Raw genomic sequence first — 14,615 nt, forward strand, 5'->3', positions numbered from 1 at the left:
GTTTGTTCAGGAACTATGCTGTGTTTGTATTCCTTTCATTCAATCGTCCACAAGAGTGATTGAGTTTTATGTCCTATAACTTTAATACCATGAAATACGCTCAAAGTACATTGATTTTAAACAGGATATGAATTTTGAAACTCCTGAGCTTCCCACTTCCTCATGTTCTGTCATTATTTTATTTAGTTGATCTCCCCTCTTGATCTCCATTCAGCTTTTAAAAAATATAAAAGCCTGAAGGCCGTTTACAAACCCCGGGTCTCAGCCTTTCCCCCTGGTGGCCATTCCCCTGCTGCGGAGGTTCCTGCAGTGGTGCCTCTGTTCAGATCCTAAGAGGGACAAGAACACTGGAGTGGGTAGCCATTCCCTTCTCCGGGGACCTTCTCAACCCGAGGATGGACCCTGGGTCTCCTGCATTGCAGGCAGATTCTTTACTGTCTGAGCCACCAAGGAAGCCCGAACAGGCAGCAGGCAGTGGAAAATCCTGGTGGGACATGGGATGTATGACCCTGTCCTCTGCAGCTGGCATCAACAGTGCCACTAGCTCCAAGGAGGCTGGCTGTTCCTAGTTGCCAAGTGTGTTGTGACCACGTGGCCTAATGGATAAGGCGTCTGACTTCGGGTCAGAAGACTGAGGGTTCGAGTCCCTTCGTGGTTGGTTCCATTTTGTTTTAAAAAAAAAAAAAAAGGAAAGTCATGCCTTAACCTGAGTTCACATTCAGGTCCCACCACTTTGGGAAGTTGTGGCCCCCTTTCTGCCCTTCTGTTGTATGACTGGTACAATGGCAATAAAAATACAAAGGCCCTAACAGGGCTGATGGATTAGATGAGATAATGCCTGTAAATCCCTGAGGGAACTGCCTGAAATATAATAGTGCTTAATAAATATGACACGCTCTTCTGAATAAGGGGGTAGGGTGGGGTGGGAGTGGAGAAGGAACGTTTCACAGAGTCACTACAGATTCTTTAAGTACTGTAGCATGTTTGTGGACTGTGCTGTCTCCAAAAGGGATATATAGCTTTTCATTAGGTCGGAGGGCCTTCTCGGTTAAGAAGGAAATTATCTCATCCGGGTTCGTGTTCCGCGGTTGCAGCGCCTGCTGATGTTGATTTAGTTCACTTAGCAAGCCACACACCACGCTGCCGCGCTCATCGCCCTCCGCATTAGCTTATTAATCCTCGAGTTATTCCTCTATGGTTCAAGGGCATATTGGCTTTCCAGCGGAGGCACGGAGAGGGGCTCCAGGCTCTCCGTTTCCACAGAAATAATCGGCTCCAGCCAGGCCGAGAGGGAGTGGCCGAGCCAGCTCTGTTCCTCCTGCGCCCACGGCGCTTGGAGGTTTCATTTACACTGAAGACTTTCTCTCCCTAGAGCTGAGGTTTCCGTTGGAGGCATTTTATTTGTTAAGCGAGAAAGAAGCCGTGGGAATCAGAGAGCAAAAGCTGGACTGGTCATCGGCTTTGGCATTTAGCCCCTCCCCTGCTGTTCCTGCTCTGCGCGTGCTTAGTCGCTCAGTGGTGTCCAGCTCTATGCGACCCATGGACTATTTAGTCTGTCAGCCTCCTCTGTTCATGGGATTCTCCGGGCAAAAATACTGGAGTGGGTTGCCATTCCCTTCTCCAGGTGATCTTCCTGACCCAGGGATGAAACCTGGTACAAAGAATCCTAAATTTCCAGCCCTCATTTCCACCTCTATACTAGAGCATACAGGATCAGAGCAGAAAGATCTCCATGTTCCCTTTCAATGCGAACACTCCAGCATTCAAGCTTTTGGAGAAAGGAGATGGCTTCTTGCAATGGCCCTAAAATCTCGTTAAATTAGAGGAAGTTTTAACTTTAGAATTTTCTTTGTAATTAAGTAGTATTATGCAAGGTTTGACTATGGGTCAAATGCGTCACTATGCATCAGCAAGTAACAGTGGAATACTGCCCTGGGCATCTTTAGACCCAAATGAAGAGCAAAGCAAGCCATCAAAGAGGGTGTCTCTGCTGCACTGAGGCTGAGTTCCCATCCTGGGCTCACCCTGAGCCTTTTGGCTTTACCCAGATGCGGTGGGTGGGGCTGCTTCCTGCAAAGCTTTCAGTCAGCTGCTGCCCTTGGAGCTGTGTGTCTGATGGATGCCAAAGACAGTGAGCTCATGGCACGGCTGCCTGGTCCAGCATTTGTCTCCAAGGGCTCTTCTCAGCAAAGGGGCCTCTCTCAGGCAAATGTACAGATGGTTTAGGGAGCACCTAACTGAATCACCCAACTGTTCTTTGGAGTGTTGACAGCTCGGCTCTACCCACGCCTGCACAGCACCCTGCAATGCCCAGGGTTATCTCTGGGAGCCACTAGTGGAAACCTGTTGCTGTTTCTCACGAACATCTCCAGAAGGCAGAAGCTCTGGAATGTGATTTATGAGTCTGGGGTCATTGTCTCAAACGCTGCTTTCCCTGCACTCTGGGTTTCTGAAGGAGCAGTCTCTGGGTAATTCTGCCGAGGTTTAAGGCTCAGTCTTTATGCCTCATGGCCCCCCGTGAAGTAGGGTGAACTCCAATTTCCCTGGCCTCCCAACAGCCAGCTCTCCTGTGAGGCCAAGTTACTTGGCTATTCAGACTGGAAAAATCTGTTTCTGAAGGAAAAAGTGAGTGAGGATGGTAATAGGAGGAGGAACCTATCTTTTGAGCTTCTTGTGTGTTGAGTACCTTGTGTGTCCAGCACTCCTATTCCTACCACCATCTTAGAGAAGAGAAAACTAGAAAACAGGAGAAATGCCTTTCTTGAGACCACAAAGCTTGTCAGTGGCAAAGCTGGCTCAAAACCAGGAGGGAAGGTTCTGCAAGGGTCACCCGCTTGCAGCCGCGGAGAGACCGCAGTCTTACTCTGTGGACAGCGACTATCCTAATTGCAAGGCCTGTGGGTGTCTGTTCATTTGTGTGGATGCTCACCTCTGGAAGCATCCTCAGGCTCCTCTTTGAGGTCCCTTGAGGGGTGGTAAACCCTGCCTCCATGCTGTAGAAGAAAAGGAGCCTGCAAATGAAGCTGCTGCTCTTCTGCGCAAAAGGGCTCCCCCATTACTCAGTATGCCCCCCAACAAACTTGAGAAAATCCCTGCAGAGTTGGGGCCCAGTGCACCACCAACTTCTCTGAAAAAATTCACTGGCATCTGTTGTACCTCCTCTGGTTCAGTCTCTGTTTTCTCAATTTCAGATTTTCCCATAGGTCTTGATATTTTTTCCAAGTAGTTTTTTTAAATAATGCAACTCATTTTTAAAAAATTAGTTCATTTACTCTAGTGGTTTGTCATTTTGACTAGTCTTTTGGCAAAGGGGGAGGGCACACCATACAGCTTGTGAGATCTTAGTTCCCCGACCAGGGCCCTGAGCAGTGACAGAGTAGAATCCTAACCACTGGACCACCAGGAATCCCCCAAGTAGCTTTTTATTAAAGTATTATGCATGTGACGGCCAAGCACTCATGCACATGTGCTCACTTGCTCAGTCGTGTCTGACTGTGTGACCCCAGGGACTATGGACCACCAGACTCCTCTGTGCATGGGAATTTCCCAGGCAAGAATACTGGAGTGGGTTGCCACTTCCTCCTGTAGGGGATGTTCCTGACCCAGGGATTGAATCTATGTCTCCTGAGTCTCCTGCATTGCCAGAAGTCACCTGGGAAGCTCCAATGTATATATATATATATGTAAATGCAACAGTGCCCTGGGCTTCCCTGGTGGCTCAGACAGTAAAGAATCTGCCTGCAATGTGGGAGACCTGGGTTCAATCCCTGATTGGGAAGATCCCCTGGAGGAGGGCATGGCAACCCACTCCAGTATTCTTGCCTGGAGAATCCTGTGGACAGAGGAGCCTGGAGGGTTACAGTCCCTGGGGTCACAAAGAGTCACATGACTGAGCGCCTAAGCACACACAGCACGGCGAAAGTGCCCACATGCTAAGTATGCAGCTTGATGACTTTGTGTGTTAACAAATCGAACGCTCTTGTATTAAACAGCACCCAACCCGCCAAACAGAGCATCACTAACATCCCAGAAAGCCCTGTCTGCTCCCCATCCGCAAAGGTGACACCTGTCTTGACTTCATTCACCCTGGATCAGGTTTGGTTGTCTCTGCACTTTGTAAGGACACGGCAAGTCTATACACAGCAGACTAACACACATATGCTTCTCTGTGTTTGGTTTCTCCTGCTCGGCGTCATGTTTGTGACGTTTGCCCACAGCACTGAATGAAGTTGTAGGTCATTCATCCTCATTGCTAGCAAGTATTCCATTGTGTGAATACAGCAGTTTATCCCTCCATTCTTCAGCTGATGCACAACGAGTTGCCATTTGGGGGCTATTACGAGTGGTTGTAAGCCTCAGTTTTGAACAAGTATTTGGTAAAGCATCACAATAGGTGCTGAGTAATTAGGATTCCAGAATTATCACCCCGTCATCAGTTTGGCTCCCCAGATGCTTGGGATTGGCAGGTGAAGTCAGTGAAGACTGGGACGCCTATAGCACCAAGTTTATTTCAGAGAAGAACTGCTTTAACAAGCTTAGGTGGGAAGGAATATGGGGTCAACTCACGCCCTGAGATGTTACCAGAAAGGAGCCCAACTCCTTCTGGTGGTCAAGAATCCTGCTGGTCTGATTCCCACAGGGAAGGCCATGTTACAACCAAAAGTCTTTGAGACAATGAGGAACCTTATAATTAATGGTCCAGATAAATCAAGTGTCGTGACACAGTTAGAGGATAGGGATCTTGAGACCTGTAGATTACATTTTGAGGTAGAACTCTGTGACCACAAATTCAGTGCTGTGCTCCGCAGTAAATATTTCAGGGAAAGCTTAGCTGCAGGTGACCCGGAATGGCCAGCATTTAAAACTACACATTTTAAGTTACGGGCCTAGCTCCTAAGTAAGAATGACATAAACAAAGGATGTTCTAAAGGTCGTTAGTATTTGGAAGATCCCAAGTTACATACCCGACCATGTTTGGAAAAGCAGAATGAAACCACCAGCAGTCAGAGAATCTGATGATACCAGTGTGGGAACAGGTACTGTAAACTGAGGCTCAGAGATGCCGGATAACTCTCTGAATCGTGTACGCAACTACTGGAAACAGAAATGCATCTTTTATAAGCTTTAAAATTTTTCTTGTTTAAAAAATTTTTATAAAATGTCTGAAGGTTACAGTCCATTTATAGTTATTACAGAATATTGGCTCTAGTCCATGTGTTGAGCAATACATCCTTGTAGCCTGTCTCACACTTGTAGACTGTATCACTCCCTCCCCTGCCCCTCCCCAGTAAGGAGTAAAATACTAGTAATCACTAGTTTTTGTAGTTTTTTGAGAAACCGCCATACTATTTTCTGCAGTTGCTATGGGTGTGGAGAAAAGGGAACCCTGGTATACTGTTGGTGGGAATGTAAATTGGTGCCATCACTGCAAAAATACAGATTTTAAATTATTGCAGTTTCATAAATAAGCTCTTCCTTTCTTCCCTGGTTTCCACACAATTTCACAAAATTGGTAATAGGTATAAAATTTCTTTGACCTAATAGCATTAAAATTTTGTTTTCTGATGCTTGTTAACACATGATCATTTTGGCAAAATTAGACAATGAGAAATATGTAAAGGGGAAAACAAAAAACACCCATCCGCCCATCCAGTTGGCCTCTGTTCACATTTTGATAGACTCTTAAAGCCATCATGGTTTTCACTTCTGTCTCTTGTGTAGTCTATTATACAGGGTCATACTGTATAATAGCAATTTAAATCCTCTTTATAACTTACTGTCATATTGTGCATACCCTCAGATATTATAAAGAGACTTGAAAAGCAGCATTTTTGTCTGTCATATGGATCTGTCAAATTTCTTTAACTTCTTCCATCACAGTGGAGTGCAGTACACTTCCAGTTGATTTAACCAAGACATGGCTCCAGACTCAAGGCCAGAAGAATGAGGCAGACTATAAAGAAATCGGGTATTGTGGAATGTTGCAGGTGTTAGGACAGGCAGAGAGGAAGGCCTGAAAGCGCTGAATTCAGCGTAAGTAGACCTTCGTGTGGAGAAGGCAATGGCACCCCACTGCAGTACTCTTGCTTGGAAAATCCCATGGACAGAGGAGCCTGGTGGGCTGCAGTCCATGGAGTTGCAAAGAGTTGGACACAACTGAGCAACTTCACTTTCACTTTTTACTTTCCTGCATTGGAGAAGGAAATGGCAGCCCACTCCAGTGTTCTTGCCTGGAGAATCCCAGGGACGGCGGAGCCTGGTAGGCTGCCGTCTATGGGGTGGCACAGAGTCGGACACGACTGAAGCGACTTAGCAGCAGCAGCAGCAGACCTTCGTGTATTTATACTTCTCTGTTGACCTTTCAAATGAACAGACTGCACACTAAGACTTCATATAGAAAAAGTATAAGTTTGGGTGTATTTGAAAAGAGCAAGTAATAATGGTTGATTTTTTTGATTGTTCATTTCAATTTTGTTTTCTGTATACATGTTTTATGTAGTGAATATTGTGAAAATTTGTTTTTGTTCTATTAAAATACAGATAATAATACAAAAATTATGTTTGTTTTAAAACATTCTGTAGTTTAGTTTTTCACTCTGAAAATAGCCTACCCCTATGTTCTTCTATATTACTGAGGTTTTTGCTATAAGGAACCAACCTATTCAGCAAATTAAAAAGCAGAGACATTACTTCGCTGACAAAGGTCCATCTAGTCAAAGCTATGGTTTTTCCAATGGTCATGTATGGATGTGAGAGTTGGACGATAAAGAAAGCTGAACGCCAAAGAATTGTTGCTTTTGAACTGTGGTGTTGGTGAAGACTGTTGAGAGTCCCTTGGACTCCAAGGAGATCAAACTAGTCAATCCTAAAGGAAATCAGTCCTAAATATTCATTCGGAGGACTGATGCTAAAGCTGAAGCTCCAATACTTTGGCCACCTGATGTGAAGAACTGACTCATTGGAAAAGACCCTGATGCTGGGAAAGATTGAAGGCAGGAAGAGAGGGGGATGACAGAGGATGAGATAGTTGAATGGATCACTGGACTTGAGTTTAACAAGCTCCAGGAGTTGGTGAAGGACAGGGAAGCCTGGTGTGCTGCAGTTCATGGGGTTGCTAAGAGTCGGACAGGACTGAGCGACTGAACTGAACTGAACTTGCTGTAAGGAAAGTGTTATGATATTCTCTGTGGCAAGAGTTACAGTGGGCTTCCCAGGTGGCTCAGTGGTAAAGAATCTGCCTGTTCAATCCCTGGGTGGAGAAGAACCTCTGGAGAAGGAAAGGCAACCTACTCCAGGATTCTTGACTGGGAAATCCCATGGACAGAGGAGCTTGGCAGGCCTGACAGGCCCCAGTCCCTGGAGGCACGAAAGAGTTGGACTCAGCGACTTAACAACAGCTCCCATATTATGGCTGATAGTATTACCCACCTTGCTGCACTCTGGGTTTTACTTTGTCAGTTGTAATAGAGTCTCCCCAAATTATAATTTATACATATGAAAATTACTCCTGTCAGTATACAGTGTGGCTGTGTGTCTTCTTTCCTGTTTTCTCTAAGGGAGGGAAAACTGTGATTTGTGGCTTTTCCTTTAGCAAACATGTCTACACACAATGGTGGTGAGAATTCATTTACTAGAGTTCTCAGTTTAGCAAAGCCCATGAATTTGCTACCCAGAATCCCATGCTGGCCAGGAGGGAGCTCAGGAGGTGAGTACCCTGTGGGGCTGGATGCAGTGTCTTGGGTCTCCTGACCACTCCCTGCCTGAGCATCTCTCGCAGGAGAAACCGAATGCTGTGTGCAGTCCACAGCATGTACCACAAAAAGTGCACGAATGCATTACCTACCACGATACTATCATACTGTATTATCATCTGAGCTCGTCTTCTCCAACAGCCAGCCTGCAGCCCGCAGCCCAAACAAGCGAAACCGATACCCAGAGGAGGGTTAGTTCCAGGGCGTCATGGCAGATTAGAGGCCTAGCAGCTGCCCCTGAAAGAGGAGGAAAACTGGCTTCTCAGGAAGGTGGAGGGGGTCTCCTGGTTGGATGAGCAGGGGACACAACTTAGCTCGGGTAGCCTTGGGTGAATCCACTGTCCACAACCCAATTGCTCAGAGGATGCAGGGGGGTCCTAGTGAGGTCTGAATGCCCCCTATGAATTGTCCAAATTGTTACATGCTTTCAGGGCAAAAAATGTTTCTGTGTGTGTGTGTTTTCTTTTAAAAATTTTTTTGACATACAATACTGTATTAGTTTCAAGTATACAGCTTCAGATTCTTTTCCATTATAGCTTATTTTAAGACACTGAATATAGTTCCCTGTGCTGTATAGTAAATCTTTGTTGTTTATATGCTTTGTATATAGTGGTATGTATTATCTGTTAATCTCATGCTACTAATTTGTCCCCCCCGCCTTCCCCATTGGCAACCATAAGTTTCTTTTCCACCTCTGTGAAAATATTTTGTAACTAAATTCATTTGTACTATTTTTTAGATTCCACATATAAGTGATTTCATATAATATTTGTCTTTGTCTGGTTTACTTCACTTAGTGTGATAATCTCTAGGTCCATCCACATTGCTGCAAATGGCAATATTTCATTGTTTTAAGATTGAGTATTATTCCACTGTGTGTATATATATATATATATATATATATATATATATATGTGCCATATCTTCTTTATCCATTCATCTGTTGATGGACAGTAAGATTGCTTCCATATCTTGGCTATTGTAAAGTGTGCTGCTATGAACATTGGGACACATATATCTTCAAATTAGAGTTTTTATCTTCCCCAGATACATGCTCAGGAGTGGGATTGCTGGGTCACGTAGTGACTCTATTTTCAGTTTTTTGAGGAATCTCCAGACTGTTCTCCAGAGTGGTTGCACCAATTTACATTCCCACCAACAGTGTAGGAGGGCTCCCTTTTCTCCACACCCTGTCTATCATAATTTGTAGACTATTTGATGATGGCAGGGCAGGAATTAGAAGTCACTTATTCTACACACACACCTGCACACATCCCAGGCTCTAAATTCACACTGGTGAAGACCTGTCACCTTGACATGTGGACAAGCAGAATGCAGTGAGAGTTAAATAGTTCTTTGCAGCAGAAGCTGTGGCGTCCGTGTCCTTTTTTGGTGTGTTGAGTCATATCACTTCAGCCCTGGGCTGTGCCCCTCTCTTTCCTGCACTTTCTCTGCTCCACCAGTATGCTGGCCTTTTCTCAGTCTCCCAATAGGATTGCTAATATTTGTTCAGGAGCTTCCCTGCCACCTGGAGTCCTCTCTCTGTATCTTTCTCTTTGTTTCATTTCGGTTCACAGCAGGGCGCCACAGTTTTCTCCCTTTCTGTTAATAAAAATTAAGCAATCAGTTTCCTTCCCCTCCATTACACTTAATTCCCTCTGTAACTCAGTTATTATTGTAACTCTGGCAAGTGCTTTGCAAGGCAGATGGCAGGAAAGACACGTTGCCAAAGTAAAGGGCATTGTTTGCAGAGGAACATTGTTTACATGAAGATGATGATGCTCTCCTTGAAAGGATAGATTATTTTTTTTGAAATCAAGTTCACGTTTAACTGTATTAATGTAATAAGCTTATGCACGTGCTGCCAAAATTAATATAAGCACATGTGACGAATGATAGTAACCACTGAAGATACTGGATGCATACTATATTCCTTATTCAGGGGTCATAGGAAGTTAGGATAAACCTATTATATAATTTTTTATTCCAAGAATAATAAATATAATGAATGCACTGCCTTTCGCAAGTGCTGGAACATCTGATTTGCAAAAGTGTCCTAGATTCTATGCAATGTATTTGTCACAATGGACAACAAGCCTGGCAAGTTAAAAATATGGTCCGTTGTAATCGGACTCAAGAAGATGCAGTGTGGCCAGGAATAGCCAAAGGCTTCCAGCTCTAGTGCAAACTCCAATTGTTTGATTGACTGATTGATTGCCAGTGATGGGGTGGGAGAGACATGCAGGAAGAGGATGGATATCGTTTGTAAATTTCCTGACTCCTGGTGATGCCCAGAAAGAGGGGGAGGGAGGCGTTCCCCAGCAGTCCTCCTGCTCAAGTCAGGCCCTGCAGGGTATCATATTGCATTATGAACTGAAGTGAAAATGTTAGCCTCTCAGTCCTGTCTGACTCCTTGCAACCACATTGATTGTATGTAGCCTGCCAGGCTCCTTGATCCATGGGATTTTCCATGCAAGAATACTGGAGTAGGTTGCCATTCTCTTTCCAGAGGATCTTCCTGACCCAGGCATCAAATCTGGGTCTCCTGCATTGCAGGCAGGTTCTTTACCACCTGCGCCACCAGGGAAGCCCACATTGCATTAGATTTGTCTGTTAAATTAGGAGGCTCTCTTCTATGACTCAGCTATAAAATGAGTCTTCTTATTTTATAATCACACAACATTAATAATGCTTTCTGCTCTGTTTGTAGAAACACTTCCATTTCTTCCTGCCTCTGCCTTTCGGGCCTGTATCTAGCAATTTGTTTCTTGCAGAAAACATGGGAGTTCCTGAACTAGGATCTCAGAACCAAGTCTTATTGGTGGAGAGGTCTGCTACCACATCTCCTGGCTTTAAAGAGAAGTGGGACATCCATGTCCCATTAATTCCCATAGTGGATGTGAGCCTATCAGGACACATGAAGCTGGAGTTTCTGGCCAGAATTTCCCTCTCCTAAAATCACATGGATAAAAGTTACAGAAGTAATTAATGGACAGAAATGTAACAAGATACATTTTCTTTGTTTTAGAACATCAAGAAAACATACTCATTGTCGAAAAGCCAGAAAATATAATGGATGTGAGAGCTGGACTGTGAAGAAAGACTTCACAGTCTTTCTATCGATAGAAAGTCTTTCTAATGATAGAAAGACTGTGGTTACTATCATTCGTTACATGTGTTTATATTAACCTTGGCAGCACGTGCATAAGCTTATTACATTAATACAGTTAAACATGAACTTGACTTCACCGAAGACTTGATGCTTTTGAATTGTGTTGTTGGAGAAGACTCTTGAGAGTCCCTTGGACTGCAAGGAGATCCAACCAGTCCATCCTAAAGGAGATCAGTCCTGGGTGTTCATTGGAAGGACTGATGCTGAAGCTGAAACTCCAGTACTTTGGCCACCTCATGAGAAGAGTTGACTCATTGGAAAAGACCCTGATGCTGGGAGGGATTGGGGGCAGGAGGAGAAGGGGACGTCAGAGGATGAGATGGTTGGATGGCATCACTGACTCGATGAACATGAGTTTGAGTAGACTCTGGGAGTTGGTGATGGACAGGGAGGCCTGGCGTGCTGCAATTCATGGGGTCGCAAAGAGTCGGACACGACTGAGCAACTGAACTGAACTGAAAAAAGAAAACAGTAAAATCACCCATAATTCTACTCCATGGAATTAACAGCCATCAACATTCTATTGTACCTCAACTGCTTTTTATGCATTATATGATCTTAAAAGTGGAATTTGCCATATTATTCCATTGTAACCCATTTTTCCTTCAGTAGCATATTATCAGCGCTGTTTCCATTTTTTCTTTCTTCAATAGCATATTGTCAAAAATCCTGCTTCGAGGCTTCCCCAGTGGTCCAGTAGTTAAGAATTCGCCTTGCAATACAAGAGACACTGGTTCCATCCTTGGTCCGGGAAGATTCCACGTGCCTTGGAGCAACTAAGCCCACGTGCCGTAACTACTGATCCTGCACTCTAGAGCCTTCAAGGCTGCAACTACTGTGCCCACGTGCTGCAGTTCCTGCAGTCCACCTGCCTAGAACCTGTGCTCCACAACAGGAGAAGCCACTGCAATGAGAAGACCGTTCACCACAAGAAAGAGTAGCCCCAGGTCACCAAAACTAAAGAAAGCTTGAGTGCAGTAACAAAGATGTGCCATAGTCAAAAAATAAATAAAGAAATCTTAAAAAAAAAATGCTGCTTCAGAATCATTTTTAACGGCACCAAGGTTCTCTGCTACATGGATATACCATAATTTAACCAGTTCCCTGTGGCTGCACGTTCAGAAAGGTATGTAGCTATATATATATTGCAACTGACTTTTCCATTGTTAAGGCTTTGTACATTATGTATCTGTGATTATTGCCCTAGGACAAAGTTGTAGAGGTCGAACTGCTGAGTCAAAACTTATCGGAAATTTTAAGGATTTTGATATCTATTGCCCACTCCAGTACTCTTGCCTGGAAAATCCCATGGACGGAGGAGCCTGGTGGGCTGCAGTCCATTGGGTCGCTAAGAGTTGGACACGACTGAGCGACTTCACTTTTACTTTTCACTTTCCTGCATTGGAGAAGGAAATGGCAACCCACTCCAGTGTTCTTGCCTGGAGAATCCCAGGGACGGCGGAGCCTGGTGGGCTGCCGTCCATGGGGTCACACAGAGTCGGATATGACTGATGTGACTTAGCAGCAGCAGCAGCCAACTCTTTGGAAATTATAGTTCTTCAAGGCTGCCTTCTTTTATGTTCAGTATGTGAAGAGGCACTGCTTGGATACATGTTTCTCGTATGTTCCATTCAGCTCTGTGGCCTGGCATCCCTGGCCCTGGGGTTCCTTATGAGCAATTGTAATTAGGACGCCTCGTAGTGCAACCAGTTTTCCAAGGTCACCAGTTATTTTGAAACGTATCCCTCATTTACCCCATGTTTAGCATTACAAATCAGTGGCCTTAGGCTTGCAGTGGGATTCAGATGTCTGTTCTCTTAGTCATTTTCATAATTTATTTGAAGAATTTTGCTCAATATTCATAAAGCCAAATGTTCAAGCAGTTGATTTGCCAGGCTGTGATGGCCCTGTGTCTGGGGCAGGATAGGGTGTGTGTGGCGGCGGGGGGGGGGGGGGGGGGGGGGTGGTGGTGGTGAGGGGGCGGCTCTGAGAGGCACAATACAGGTAACGTTCTTTTGGCTCCATCCCAAAACCACAGCATGCAGATGGTGCAGAACAAAAGGCGTGCATGGTCCACCTCACTCAGCTGTTCCTTCAGCCTTCCCCTCAGCCCTCCTGGGTCTGTCCCCTCTCCCCCCATCTCTACTCCACATCATATTGACAAAAGGCCACGCGCAAAATACCCCAAATGTGGGTCCAGAGTGGTAAAGTCGAAAGGGGAGTGATCGTCTGTCACTCAGTGCTCTCATTAGACTTTGTCTTCCCTCCCCTCTCCCAATGTCAAAGAAATAAAGTCCATCTAGGTGCCAACAAATCCTTCTGATAGAACGGTTGCTATAGCAACTTTATAGCAATGAATTAAGCAGCAAACCATTCAGTCAGAAGGTGTTGGCTCAGAAACTGCTCTGCATGGGGCCCCACCTTCTTTTGAGACGAGATAGTCCTCCATGACCCAGCGTCTTGGTTTTGTTACTGTGTTTCAGGCACAATCCTTTGTTAAGGTATTTGATTTAAGTGGAAATAAGACTCCCAGGGTGCAGTGGTAGGGGGGAGGGGGGAAAAGTGGGGTGGAGAATAGCTGAAAGACTGGAAAAATATGACAAATACAAGAGGATGATTTTTTAAAGGGGAAAGGGAGGAGGGAAAGCTTAAATAGCATCAATTCATTCAAAACCAGGTGCAGAAGAATAACATAAATCCTGTGCTCTGTGAGACGGTCAAACAAAATCAGCTCTATCTAATGTATGGGCTGGTTTAAAACAAACCTCATGTTATTATTAATATAATCCCTGCTTTGTAAGTCATGACATTTAACCGGGTAATTAAATAATAATTGAATAAGTCTGCAAGGCAGAAAGGCATAAAACCAGGCAGAAAGGCATATTCCCCGGAGGTGATTTTGATCAAATATTGACTTACTCTTCAATATTAATGATGGGAATTTAACATTATATTTTATATTTACATATTAACTTGGTTTGAAAGACCTTTTGTAATTTGTAAATTCTCGAGTTACACATGTGACTTGAATTAAAAGCACAAAGGAAGAACGTAGGGGATGGAGGATGTGCAAACACAAGGTGTGTGGAGGGGGTGGGGAGGTGGGCACACCTTCACTGCCGTTAGTCCTGCATCTGCTGGGGTCTTTCACCTATTGTGGTCTTCATGTCTGTGTTGCAAATACTCTGAATGTTCTTATTCTACAAAAGTGCTCACTTCACGCCGGGCAGAAGAGGAGCTCCCTTTTCAAGCAAACTCCTTTCCTCTCCTGGCCTTTCCAGCAAGCCAGATAAAGAAGGGGAAGATGTCCCGAACCCAGTGGTGTGTTGTAAAGGGTTAACAACTCTCTCCAGAAAGAATGTATGTGTGTTCATATACACAAGTGCTGTGCTGTGCTTAGCCACACAGTCATGTCTGACTCTGTGTGTCCCTGGGATTCTCCAGGCAAGAATACTGGAGTGGGTTGCCATGCCCTCTTCCAGGGGATCTTCTTGACCCAGGGATCGAACCCAGGTCTCCCATGTTGAATCTCTCAGATTCTTTACCATCTGAGCCACCAGGGAAGCTCAAGAATACTGGAGTGGGTAGCTGATCCCTTCTGCAGGGGAACTTCTTGACCCAGGAATCGAACCTGGGTCTCCTGTGTTGCAGGCAGATTCTTTATCAGCTGAGCTACCCAGGAAGCCTGCATA

At 44.8% G+C, this 14,615-nt stretch overlaps 1 non-coding gene across 1 annotated transcript; it reads left to right on the top strand.

The window, feature by feature from the left end:
* The first annotated feature begins 585 nt into the window (after positions 1–585).
* On the top strand, positions 586–658 carry TRNAR-UCG. The gene has a single exon. It is a non-coding gene; the product is annotated as a tRNA-Arg (tRNA).
* Positions 659–14,615: the final 13,957 nt, after the last annotated feature.

Source organism: Oryx dammah, unplaced genomic scaffold (assembly GCF_014754425.2).
Source record: "Oryx dammah isolate SB20612 unplaced genomic scaffold, SCBI_Odam_1.1 HiC_scaffold_20, whole genome shotgun sequence".
Lineage (NCBI taxonomy): Eukaryota > Metazoa > Chordata > Mammalia > Artiodactyla > Bovidae > Oryx > Oryx dammah.